Genomic DNA, 14,083 nt, shown 5'->3' on the forward strand with positions numbered 1-14,083 from the left:
TAATGGTAATTGGTTCCAGGTTAGCAAATATCAGTGATAATTTGAACAGGTTATAAATCATAAAACGCGGGACGGCATGGTGGCACCCTGGTTAGCATTGCTGCAGGGACCCGGGTTCGGTTCCAGCCTCGGGGCACAGTCTGTGTGGAGTTTGCACTTTCTCCTGGTGGTGCTCCAATTTCCACCGACAGTCCAGAAATTGTGAAGACGAGATGGATTGGCCATGCTAAACTGCCCCTTAGTGTCCAAACGTTTACGGGGATAGGGTGAAGGTGTGGGCTTAAGTAGGGTTTCTTTCCAAGGGGCGGTCCAGACTCGATGGGCCGAATGGCCTCCTTCTACAATGCAAATTCCAGTTTACTATGATGTAACGAGTAATGCAATAATCAACGGGGACATCTATGTACATCTAGACTGTGTTATTCTAATAAGCACTAACACTGTGGAGTGCAAACGCCTGGAATACGGACAAGACGATTTATTTAGAGTATTATGGCGACACTCTAATTAGGGAACAGTGTATACTCCATCTCCAACGATGTAATGAATGAGAGCGAATTCACATCTTTGTCATTAAAAAGCCTGAGAAATCGATGGCCAGAATGACCATTAATAATGGTCGGAATTCTCCGGTTCTTGGATTCTCTTTTCCCAATGACAACCAACCTCCATCTGTGTAGCAGCTCCAATGCGAAATCCTGGGCTGGATTCTCCGTTTCAGGGCCAATATCCCCACGCCGTCATGGTAACTGTGACCTTTTACGCCAGAAAAACTGGCGTCAAAAGGACAGAGGCTGGATTCTCTGCACCCCGATGCCGAAATCGCGGCCGGCGGCGGGGCAGAAAACACAGTTTGACACTGTAAACAGATCTGGCGCCAGCTCCGCGTTTCTCCTGGCAACAAAAACAGGTGTCACCGGGGTGTGGGCCGCGCCACCGGCCGCCATTGACAGGGGCCCACTCAGCAATCCTCTGTGCCCGACCGGCCGAGTACCAGACGGCATGGAACTAACCTTCGATTTCCGGTCAGGGTGCTTGTTTGTGTGGCGAATGTGGACTCAGTCCGGCAGCCTTGGTCGGAGGTGGGACGATCGAAGGCCGGGGGGGGGGGGGGTGGCCTTATAAGTGTACGGGTCTTAATTTGCGGGGTTTGAGGCTGGTGAACGCAGCCGATCGGGGGTGTCCTTTGTGGGTCTAACTCCGGGATCCGAGTTCGCCATGGAGCACGGCTCCGCTGATGGATGTCGCTGCCATGCGCATGCATGGCCTCTGACCCGAAAGTGCGGGGGCCCGTACCTGCAGCAAAAACTGGGAGATTCACTCCGGGTCCCTGCTGGCCCCCTGCAGGACTGAGAAGTCGCTTCACTTCTTTCTCGGAATTTCAGGAGTAAAGATCCGCCGTTAATAAATAGGGCTAAAAGGGGTCATGAAATATCTTTGGCTAACAGGGTTAAGGAAAATCCCAAAGCCTTTTATTCGTTGATAAGGAGCAAGTGGGTAACTAGAGAATGGATTGGCCCACTCAAAGACAAAAGAGGGAATTTATGTATGGAGTCAGAGGAAATGGGTGAGATTCTTAATGAGTATTTTGCATCGGTATTCACCAAGGAGAGGGACATGATGGATGTTGAGGCTAGCCATGGATGTTTAAATACTCTAGATCAAGTAGGCATAAGGACGGTGGAAGTTCTGGGTATTCTAAAAGGCGGACAAGTCCCCAGGTCCAGGTGGGATCTATCCCAGGTTACCGAGGGAAGCGAGGGACGAAATACCTGGGGCCTTAACAGATATCTTTGCAGCATCCCTGAGCACTGGAGAATTGCTAATGTTGTCCCTTTGTTTGAGAAGTGTAGCAGGGATACTCCGGGGAATTATAGACCTGTGAGCTTGACGTCAGTGGTAAGCAAACTGTTGGAGAAGATACTGAGGGATAGGATCTATTCACATTGGGAAGAAAATAGACTTATCAGTGATAGGCAGCATGGTTTGGTGCAGGGAAGGTCATGTCTTACAAACCTAATAGAATTCTTTGAGGAAGTGACAAAGTTAATTGATGAGGGAAGGGCTGTAAATTTATATACATGGACTTCAGTAAGGCGTTTGATAAAGTTCCCCATGGCAGGTTGATGGAAAAAGTGAAGTCGTATGGGGTTCAGAGTACTAGCTAGATGGATAAAAAACTGGCTGGGCAACAGGAGACAGAGAGTACTGGTGGAAGGGAGTGCCTCAAAATGGAGAAAGGTGACTAGTGGTGTTCCACAGGGATCCGTGCTTGGACGACTGTTGTTTGTGATATACATAAATGAACTGGACGAAGGTATAGGTGGTCTGATTAGCAAGTTTGCAGATGATACTAAGATTGGAAGAGTTGCAGAAAGCGAGGAGGACTGTCAGAGAATACAGCAAAATATCGATAGATTGGAGAGTTGGGCAGAGAAATGGCAGATGGGGTTCAATTCAGGCAAATGTGAGGTGATGCATTTTGGAAGATCTATTTCAAGAGCGGACTATACTGTTAATGGAAGAATCCTGGGGAAATTGATGGACAGAGAGATGTGGGAGTTCAGGCCCATTGTACCCTGAAGGTAGCAACGCAGTTCAATAGTGTGGTCAAGAAGGCATACAGCTTGCTTGCCTTCATCGGGGTATTGAGTACAAGAGTAGGCAGGTCATGTTGTATCGGACTTTGGTTAGGCCACATTTGAAATGCTGCGTGCAGTTCTGGTCGCCACATTACCAGAAGGATGTGGATGCTTTACAGAGGGTGCAGAGGAGGTTTATCAGGATGTTGCCCGGTTGGAGGGGTGCCGGCCTGACAGGCCGAGGAGGAGGAGAAGGAAGTGCCAGGAGGTTCCAGATGAAGCCCCGAGTGCACAGGCGCTGCATGTCAATCTTGGAACTTCTGGACCGGGCATGTAGAAGGAGACTGCACGGACACCATCATCCCACAAACCCTCACCTTCCACACTACCAAACCACTCGCATGCACCCCCCCTCCATGACCTATACCTATGGTGCAACGACCTGGGGAACACTGGGTTGGCAGTGACAGCGGGTCTGGTCCATGGGATGGAGGATGATAACAACCCACTCTGCGATGAGCTGGTTCTTCACATATTTTGACAATGTCTGGCCGGTACCAACAGTAGCAGCTTCCACCCGGATGATTCCTGCATGCGAGCTGGCCAGTTCATCACTTGTCCCTGTCAAATCGCTGGGGAAGTGGTCCTGGGAAGGTCGGGGCAGAAGTGGGATCACGGTCCACCAACTGGGCCTTCACTCGTCCTCCACCCCACTCCCACTCGCCAGCCATCGCCTCCCCACCCCACACTCATCACAGAGTACAGAGGTAGGTTTCAACGGTGTTAACAAGTGTTCATTTGAAGAGGTGTATATAGTCTGTGTACTAGCCCCATAACTAAACTGTGCCCTTCACCCGTGCCAACTCAACTGGTTCTAACTTTCTGGCCTGATGTGGCCTAACACTACGCCTAGCTGGTTCCCCAGATGGTAGAGCAAGCTTCCCCGTTGGAGCACATCTCCTGGGGCGGCCATGCCTTGATGGGCCCGGCTGCTGTCGGGCGTTCACGGTGGCATAGTGCCACCCTGTTCTGCCCACTGCCCACCAGATACACTGTGGACAGGAGGGCGGAGGGGAGTCTGAGGTGTTGCGGTGCCCTGGCCCCTCCCCTGTGAGGGCCATCGGCATGGCCCCCAGTATCTCCTCTTCCCTCTGGGAGGCCCGCGCCTTGACACGTCTGTACGTTCGCGACCATGGAGCACAGGGACTGGCCCATCACATTTGGGTCTGCACCACATAACGCTGTGACTATGCTACCTCACTGATTGCCTGTGCCACGTCAGCTAGTGAATGGGGCCCTCCCTCAGGGTATGTGCAACATCAGCCAGTGAGTGTGCCACGTCCCCCTGGAATTGGGTCACATCCCTCTTTGTCTGCACTGTGCTGGTCTGTGCCTGGGCAATGCTGCCGATGCTCTCAGAAATGGCCTGCTGTGCTGGGCCACGCTGAGGAACGCTACTGGAATATCCAGCTGGCTCTGGTACATGGTTTCGAGAGGGCAGCCATGTCCTGGGCCTCGGCACCCGCCTGCACAGAATGACCGAGGCCATGGACACACTGACCGCCATGGACCTTCGCCCCAATTGCCTCCACCCGTGTGGTTTCGGCCTGGGTGGCACGCATGACCAGCACCAGCCCTTGCTCCTACATGCGGATGGACTCCTCCACCTGCGTCTGCAGGTGCTGGACGCCGGCCTTCATCCCCTCCCGTAGTTTCCGTGTCGCTGACTGCATCTGCACTGTGGGTGGGACTGGATGTTCCAGGAGCCCAGGACCATCAGGGCGGCAGCTATTTCTTGGGGCCGGGCTGGCCTCCGAAGCTCCGGCCCCTTGGCTGCTCCTACCTCCACCTGCTGTACCAGACTGACTGTGTGATCCGCAACAGATCGTGTCACAAGAGCCTCTTCACTAGTTTGCCCAACCGAGGTTAAAATCTCTGGGATGGTGGAGGGTGTAGGAGTCAGCTGTGATGGAAAGTCTGTATCCTCCTCCTCCTCCGACCCGAACTCCAGGGTCTGGGGCAGAGGGCTGGTGTTCAGGCTGCTCTCCACGTCAGTGCTCTGTCGTCTGGGGGGCACCGGCACTCGCACTGGCTGGGAGCAGGGCGCTCTGGATGGACCAAGCGCCTCACCGGCAGATCCTGTAAGGCACAAGACGGCATGAATGGTTATAAAGCCGGTCGAGGGGGTGTGCGAGGGAGGTGAGGTGTGAGGAGCGAAGGAGGTAAGGAGCTTTCGGGGTAGAGCGGATGAGAAGATGTGGGGGCGAGAGGGTGTGGGGAAGTTGAGTGGGCACACATGTGGCATGAGGATCCGCAACTCAGCAGGGGGTTCTCACTTCCTCGGCCGCCGCCGACCTCCACATCAGTGAGCTCCCTTTCCTCCGGACCACCGACCACGTCTAGTGCCCTCTGCTCGTTCGCGTTGAGGGGCTGTCGGTCTGGTGATCCCCCTCCGGTCTTCTCCCAGTCCCGGAAGTTGTGCGCGACCTTGTCCGGGGGGGACGCGGGAGCGAGGAGGGGGTGGGGCACGGAATTGCAAAGACAAATAAAGTACTTTTAGATGGTCCCGCGCATGCAGAACAGGGGCAGAACGATGATGGCATCAATGGCCAGGGCACCCGGCTATTGCGGCTGGAATGGGAGCAGGCATGTGAGGCACAGTAGGGGATCGGCCGTCCCTGGTGACATGTGTGTGCAGTGTAGGAGGTTGGCGCCAGGGGCACAGCGCTGCCTACTCACCCTCGCCCCCTGTGGAAATCGTGCAGTTTCTTACTGCACTGGATGGCAATCCGGGCGACTTCGCCAATTGCGCTGCCCAAGTCTGCCACCTGCGCCCACGGGCGGCGAATGGTGGCACCTGACTACCTACCTCCAGGAGCAGGGTACAGGAACATTCACCTCTCTTGCATGGCGACGAGGAAGGTCTCCAGCTCTGCATCCCGGAACCGCGGCGCTGCTCTCCTTCCAGTCATGTTGGCTGCGAGAGTGTGTTTGTGTGTGTGGGGGGATGATGCGCTTAAGTACGGCTGCAGCCGGGCGGCAATTCCGATTCCACAGAATCCACAGCGGTTTCCTTGCAAACGGCGGCGTTTCACGTGATAACCGTGCTAACCCCTTTGGAGTTGGCGAATCGTTGCACCTGACGCTCCATTCTTGCCGTTGTAAAAGTCCACACTTTCCACGACGGCATCCGCACTTCATCTCTGAAACGGAGAATCCAGCCAGAAATGCTTGGCAAGAATGCATGTGGGCACATCACATGCAGGGACAGGGGAATGTTCGAGCACTGCATAAAGCCGTTGCAGCGAACCGAAATAATTACTTTGTGCGTTTTCACTGAGGGATATACAAGAAACCAGCTGAAGTAACAGCGAACCAAGGGGTGAGTGAGAATGAGAATCTGGGGCGATTTAGTGTGAGCAAGATAACGTAATAAGCGGAAATCAATGAAACTGAAATGATAAATCTCGACCCCATGAAGTCTCATGACATCAGGGGTGTCATGGCATGGAACCTGGGACTGATTGCCATTGATCGACTTCCTTCAGCTCCTCTGTAGCGTTTCCGTCTAGGATTGGCCTGATCAGTGGCTTCTGAAAGCAACAGGTCCAGACCTTATCATGCAGGTTGGTTCGAAACCATTGAGAAGAGTGAGGATTTCAGTTTGAGCAGATATTTGCATCAGATAGATCCATCAACTGCGATGTTATTAATTTCTGATAATGATGACCATCTAGTGGAGAAGCACTGTATACATATTCACTGTCGCCCGAGCAAGTGGGTAGATCTAAATGTTTGCACTGTTTCATGCTCAGTTGATGGCACCTCTCCCAGTTATCTTCATTGATTTGTAAAGCCGTTGATTTTGGATTTGAATAGTTTGAAGTGAATGGAAAACCGGCAGTCACACTTCAACATTCCGATTTTTGTTTGCTTCGGTGAGTCAGCAAATAGTGGCTTCGAACTATGTTGATTGAACCAAGTGAACTGAATTAAAGAAACTGATGACAAATTAACAGGGGCAGCCCCTTAAAAGATTACGGCCTTAATAAAATAGCAAATGAAACTGAAATTTTAAAACAAAATGTAATTAAAAGGATCTTATGAAACCCTGGGCGAGTGTTCGGTCTGTTCTACCCCCACAGATGCCGGGTTCCAACAAAATGAATTAATCAAAAATTCAAGTTTTCCTCAGATCTTTAACTCCTGACTATTCAAATAAGCTCCAGACACCAGTTATATAAGTAAAATATCAACCACCTGTTTATTTATAACAAGAGGAAAAGATGAACATATGAAGGAAATAATTGGCATTACGGTCTACTCATCTACCTATTCCCAAAACACGATCCTACCCTCCACCCTGACATACAAAACAGACACACGGTGAAGAGATAGGAAAAGGGTTGAAATAACGGGAATGGAAAGAAAACTTTTGCGATGAATCTCCATTGCTGTCGTTGTGATTATAGGCGCCGGTGTCCTCCAATTGCGGCTCTCTGGGGAATTAATTCATATCATACCGTGCAAAGCTGACATCTGGCCACACGATGGAACTTTATGCAGAGAAATCACAGACATCGTTCAGGAACTGATGGCAGCCTGGCACGCCCGAAAACCCCGTCATTGTTCTGATATCTGCTTGTTTCTTTTAAACAGGAGTGTCTTCGCAGGGCCGACTAGGACATTTTAAAATCGCCTGGCAGCCGAAGAAAGAGGGAGAGAATAGAGAGAGCGAATAGAGCGAGAGTAAGCGCCCTTCAGCTGCTTCCGGGCTGAATATTTTCACAGATCGCAGGACAAAACGGAGCTTTCCACATGCCACGCCTTTCTTCCAGAAAATTCTGCATGGCCCCCTCTACCCCGCCCCTTTGCTCCCCGCTGCCACAACTTCTCTCCTTCCCCTCTTCTGCATTTTCCGCGTCTTATCATCCACTCTTTCTTCACCGTAGGTGGTTGTATGCTGTTTGTCTTTTACTTGGGGACTTTGTGTTGCGCCCTCTGCGTCGGTCTTTCTCTGCCCTCCCTTGGTGTTTCCTCCAGTCTCGCCCCCTGTAACCCCCTTCTCTTTCCTTCCTGTTTCCTGTGGGCCCGGTGGCTCCCGTGCGTCGCCCCACCACCACACCCCGCTCTATCAGTTGTTGGCTTCGAGAAGCTGTTGGAGCAGTTTGGAATGGCCACTACGCTTCGTGGAAGCCATGTTCAGACCATCGGATGGAGTACTTGATCTTTTCAAGGTGGAGAAATTCCAATCGTTCTGCTGGCCCGTCTGCCGCTCTCGGTGGTGCTGCTAATGGCTAGCAGAGCAGGATCTCCGGTGGACTATCGATAAAGGCAAGTGTGTCAGGCCTCTTCCCCTTCGGAAGTTCTGCCGCGTCCAAGTCCCTGACGACTGCTACACTGGGGCAAGGTCCAGTCTCACCCTTACAACGTTGGACATTGCCTCGATGAAAGTTGCCCAGAACCCGACAAATTTGGGGAATGCCTAGGAAATGTGGCTATAGTTGCACCGTTCACATTTGCCCCCCCCCCCCACCTCCGGGAAGAACCTGCTCATTCGGGTTCTTGGCAGGTGTGCACTGTGCACTACTTTTAGCTGCATAAGGCTTAGTTCTGCACAGGAGGATGTGGAGTTGGCCCTGTTCAGTGCTTCACGGCAGAGCCCCCACCCTACTTCTGCCGCTACCTGTTACTCACATTTGCATCTTGTTTTGACCAGTGCAGAGCGTGTCCTTTCTGAAGGTCGTCCGTATATGTTCGCGCAGGTGTGCTTTCCCAGACTGTCCCTGTCCAGTAGCTCTTCCAACATTGTGTCTCTCGGGACCTTTGGGAACCTTGTGATCTCCTTGTGGAGAACGTTGCCGATTCGCAGATGTCAGAGTTTCTGTCAGTTCGGAATTCCACTCGCTTCAGCACTTCTAGGGTTGCCACTCTGTTCCCAGTGTAAAAATTCCTGTGAGACAGTGCCCCTCTCATCCTGTCTCCTCCTCTTAAAGGTGGCGTCTAGAAAGGCTGGGGGAAACATGTGGGTGCTGCAGGTGGGAGAAATTATGGATACATCGGTAAGAACAAAGTGCTGCCCCATTTGGTTCCAGGTTCTTACCGTTGCTTCTGCCACTGGGCTAGTTAACTATTTTGCAAGTGAGGATGGGCATGCTGTCATGGCGAGGGTCCAGAGGGTCCTCCCTATGCAGGAGAAATCCACCATCCGCACCCATTCCGTGTTTGATTCTTTCATCCACCCTCACTCTCTCGGCCGCGGCTACCCAGTGGTCGTATTGCCCTTTTGGGAGCACCAGCCCTCCCATGCTTCTTCTCCTTTACAGTGTTGTTATATGAATGCTTGGATTGTTTCCCCTTCACACACATACACACATACGCCATAATCATTTGTCTATTGTTTTAAAAAGGGCAAGGGAATGACGGTCAGTATGGATCTGAACAGGAAGAGGAACGTGTGCAGTACATTGATCTTGATCTACTGCACCCTCCACGCCAGGAAAAGCGGGAGTGCATCCCATCTCTGTAGGTCCTTTTAATTTGTTCCACCATACCGGTAAGCTTCCGCTTTTGGATACAGGTCCAGCAGTGGGCTATTGGGATCCCAAGGTAGCAACATTTGTTTGGGGCTATTTTAAACGGTACAATCTCAAGTACTTCCCTCCCCCTTTCTGGTTCACCGGGAACACTTTACTCTTGCCCAGGTTAAGTTTGTAGCCCGGGAAGGCTCTGATCTCTGCCAGAAGCTTCGGCATTTCATAATTGTCACTTTCCGGGTCCGAAATGTGGAGGAGCAGACCATACCCATAGCAGCATTAGCTATGAGGAGCGGTTGAATAAACTCGGGCTGTTCTCACTGGAACGACGGAGAGGCGACCTGATAGAGGTCTACAAAATTATGAGGGGCATAGACAGAGTGGATAGACAGAGGCTTTTTCCCAGCATAGAGGGGTCAATTACTATTTGTTTAGCGTGCGAGGTCAAGGTTTAGAGGCGATGTACGGGGCAAGTTTTTTAGACAGATGGTAGTGGGTGCCTGGAACTCGCTGCCGGAGGAGGTGGTGGAAGCAGGGACGACAGTGACAATAAAGGGGCACCTTGACAAATGCATGAGTAGGATGGGAATACAGGGATACGGACCACCAAAGTGTAAAATATTTTAATTTAGACAGGCAGCAAGGTCGGCACCGACTTGGAGGGCCAAAGGGCCTGTTCTTGTGCGATACTTTTCTTTGTTCTTCGTCAGGTTCTGTGCTCTCGGCCTCTTCTTCGGATTTCCCTCCAGCCTATGGCATCTCGCAGGGCGATCGCCGGCGTCTCAATTGCCAGGGCGAACAAGAGCGGGGCCAGCGGGCTTCCCTGCTTGCTGCCTATGTGCAACTAGTAGTCAGAGCTGGCGGTGTTGGTCTAAATCTTGGGCATGTTGTACCGGAGTTTCACACAGGCGTTGAGGTCTGTCCCTCGCCCAAGTCGCTGCAGTACCTAAATGTACTTCCACTCGACTGTGTCGAAGGCCTTTTCTGCATCCAGGGTGACGATCAGCTCTAATGCTCTCTCCCCGGATGGGGTCTGTAGCACATTCAGCAGCGATATGGTGTTCGCAGTTAGCAAACCCATAACAAAGCCTGCCTGGTCTTCTGCAATCACCTCTGGTACGCAGTTTTCCAATCTCTTCGCCATGACCTTTGCAGGATTTGTATGTCTACGTTGAGCAGCGAATGGTCCTGTTTGACCGACATTTCATTACGACCTTATCTTTGTTACGTATCAGCGATAATGCAGCCTGTGTTAGCCGTGGCATGGTGTTGATACTCTCCGTGACCTCTACCAGATCTGCTTGTGCTTCTGGCTCCCCTCATTTGTCGTCCCCCACGACTGGCACGCCCAGTCCGTCGAGAAATTCTATCATTCCCGAGTTCCCGTCTCCATGCTCAGAGTGTAAGTCCATGATAGAAGGCCTTGAACACTTCATTGACCTTTTTGGTTCGGCTACCAATCCATCTCCCTATCCTTCACTTGTGTTATTTCCCTGTGGCCAACAGGCGGCCAGGCCTCTCCCTGTTCATAGAAGGTCCTCAGTGTATGGCGGAGCTCGTGCATTTTCTTCCTGTTAGATAGCAGGTTAAAATTCACTTGTAGGTGTTTTCCTCTCCTCCAGAAACTCTCGGTGGGGGCTTTGGACTATCTTCGTTTGACCTCCAGGATGGGGTCGAACAATTGATTAGCTCTCTTCCCTATCACTACCTGCCTTGTAGACTATAATTTCTCCCCTAATCGCCCCTTCAATGCTTCTCAGACGGTTGAAGCTGAGACTTCAACATTCCTGTCGTTAGTGATCTACTCGCCCATGGCCTGTGATGTTTTCTGGCAGAAGAACTTGGCGGCCAAGGGGGTCTGCTCAACCTCTGTTGGGCACGGCATGTCTCCACCCTCATATCCATGAAATGTAGAGCTTGGTCGGAGATTAAAATCGGGGAGTAATCTATTCTGACTATTTCTGGAAGCACCGATTTCCACATTAGAAAAGGTCGTTCTGGGTGCAGTCTTGTGTACTGGTGAAAAGAACGAGAATACTTTCTCACCTGGGTGCAGGAACCGCCATGGGTTCACTGCCTCCATCTGCTCCAAATGTTCCCAGTTCCCTAGCCATGGCTGTCGCTTTCTCCATTCTCCATTTGATCTGTCCATCAGTGGGTCTTGTTAACAGTTAACATTTCCACCCTCCCCCCCCCCCCCCCACAAATCCACAATCATTTGTTTCGTTTCTACGTCGGAGATTTCCGCCATGGTCTTTTTTAAGAAATTCTGTGTCCTCTGCAGCGGGAGTGTACACGTTTATCAGAACTACAGGTGCCCTGTCTACAATCAGGATGTATCGTCACCCTTGGTCCATATCCATCTTTGATGCCGTGAACAGAGTCCTCTTGTTTTTCAGAATAGCTACCCCCCTATTCCTCGTCCCATAGCATGAATAGTAGGTCTGCCCCACCCAATCTTCCTTATCCGTAGTAGGTCCTTCTCCCTCATGTGCATCTCTTCGTGAAGACCATGTCGGCTTTCATAGTTTTCAGGTGGGCGCAGACTTTGGGCATTTTCACTTGGACGTTAAGTCCTCTAACGTTCCATGTGAAAATTCTGGTGGGTTGTTCCTGTCCCCCCCTTCCTGCTGGATCAACGATCCTTCCTGGCGGATGTACCCCTGCACTCCGGACTACCCATTTGTTCGGGAGCGATCCAAAATGGCCGCAGTCACTGTACTTACCTTGAGAACGGCCCCCCGCGATCCGGGGATTCCCTTTGCCAGGGACCACCCAACATAGCCGCCAACTCTGAAAACGTCATATGTGTGAGCCCCTGCACTCCCGAGTTTCCTTTTGTTCAGGAACCCTCCAAAGTTGCTGCTCACAGTGCCATCTTGTTCCATCAGCCCAAACGTGACAGACTGAAGCCAGACTCGAACCCTTCCCTTCCTTATCAGTATGTTGCCCCCGTGATCCCTCTACCCTCTGTATCCCCCTTTCTGCCCCCCGCCTCGTGCTCCCTTACTTTTTGCGCCCCCATCCATGTGTCGTCGTCCACTCCACCCTCCGGCCAGGCGCTCTTACCCGCTGGGAGATGCACCGAAACCCCTCTCTCATACTTAGCGCTAGATTTCCCCTTAATGTGGTGCCGTCCCCGGGGTTGCACTATCTCCCTCCTGTGCCCGTTCCGTTGCTGTCTTCTCTGTCTCCTCCTCGCCGTCTTCTGTGCTCCGCTGCCCTCGCCCATTCTTTTCATTAAGCTCGTGCTTCTTCTAATATCGGGGCAATGCAGCCCCGCGCAATAATTGTCCACGTCCATCACGTTTTCTCCCTGCATCTTCCTCACCGCTGCTTTGTTTGCCTTTTCTCCAGGCTGTACGTTGGACGAACTCGTCCGCCTCTGCCGGGGTGGTGAAATAATGCTCTTTATTCTATATCACCCAGACCATGGCTGGAAGTAACATACCGAATTTTACATTGTTCTAGTACATGGCCGACTTTGGGTGGTTAACCTGTCGTGCGCTCTGCCAGGTCTTCCCTGATGTCCTGTTCCGCCCTTATTGTGTGTCCTTCCCAAATGCTTGGTTTGGTCTGCAGAGCCCAGTGCAGGATACTCTCTCGATCCTGGTAAGTGCGCAGCTTGTCGATTATAGCCGTCGGCTGATCCCCAGCCTCGGGTTTTGGTCAGATTGCCCTGTGTGCCCTGTATATCTCAGGGGACCTTGGGGATCTGTCCCTTCCAGCCACGTTTACCAGCAGCTGCCTCAAATAATCAGTTGGGTCTCTGCCCTGGATCACCTCTTCCGGGCCCACTATTTGTATATTCTGTTGCCTGGATCGGTTCTTGTGGTCCTCGACATTCTCCTTCTGGCTCCCTTGGGTCACTACCAGCCTTTTTATCTCTGCCTCCATATCGACGATCCGATCGCTCGATGCCTTTTCGAGATCTTAGATCTTTCCTCTTTGTGCGTCCTGCTTCTTTGCCATCCCATCGAGCGCCGTATGCATCACAGCCACCGCTTCCGCCACTGCCGCCCTAGCCGCCACCTGGATCTCCAACTTGGTCTGATCTTTCATCGTGGTCAGTTCCTTAGTTCGGAACGTATTTCATCCCTCGCCAGGTGGGCGGGGGGTGGGGGGGGGGGGCGGGGAGGGGGGAGCCTGCCGTCCGAATAGTCGGTCTCCCTCTCTCGGGAGTGCGTGGGGCACCTTGGCTCCTGGGTCCGCCAACTCACACGCTAGCTGCACGGGCTCTTTTCCACCGTTGCAGGCGTCTCTCCGACCTCTCGAGCTATCGCGTAATGGCATACTACTCTACTTATTTGTTTCTAGTTGAGGATCTGAATGAATCCGAATTGTCTGCTAAAATCGGACCTAAGTGCCTATTTTGCTCCGTTCCACAGGACAGCCGCCTGATGTGCGGCTTCTCAGCACATCCAGTCTGCGTTGGTTTATGATATCAGTGTTTAATCAATTTAGAAAGTCATTGCCAAACTGGAAATTGTTTGCAAGCTTGTTGTTACAGCTTCCTTTGCCCTGGCGATGTTCTCTGAGGAATGAACCAGCCGCTGAAATTATTTAACCTGACTAAGGATAACCAGTAACATAAAGTTAATAACATGCACTAAAACGTTCAGATTTAATAACATTTTTGACTGATTAAATTCGGCTTACATCTTTGTACTGGCTAAAGTGTCTCGCTCATCGCACTTGGCAACGAACCAGAATCGAAATTGTAAGTACTTTTTTCAAATAAATCGAATTATTACGATTTAAACAGACAGACTGATGGTAGTCTTTTTCATGATCACTTTCCAAATTACCTGGAATATTAGTTGTATGGGAGGAGATAAAAGTGCTGCAAACGAAAACAATAGCCCGAAGTTGTACGAATCGCTCGTTCTTTCATTTACCGGGCAAATAAATAATACTGTCAATGAATTTACTTTTTGTCGTAAGATTATACATGACAGCCAGCCA

Source organism: Scyliorhinus torazame, chromosome 14, assembly GCF_047496885.1.
Source record: "Scyliorhinus torazame isolate Kashiwa2021f chromosome 14, sScyTor2.1, whole genome shotgun sequence".
Lineage (NCBI taxonomy): Eukaryota > Metazoa > Chordata > Chondrichthyes > Carcharhiniformes > Scyliorhinidae > Scyliorhinus > Scyliorhinus torazame.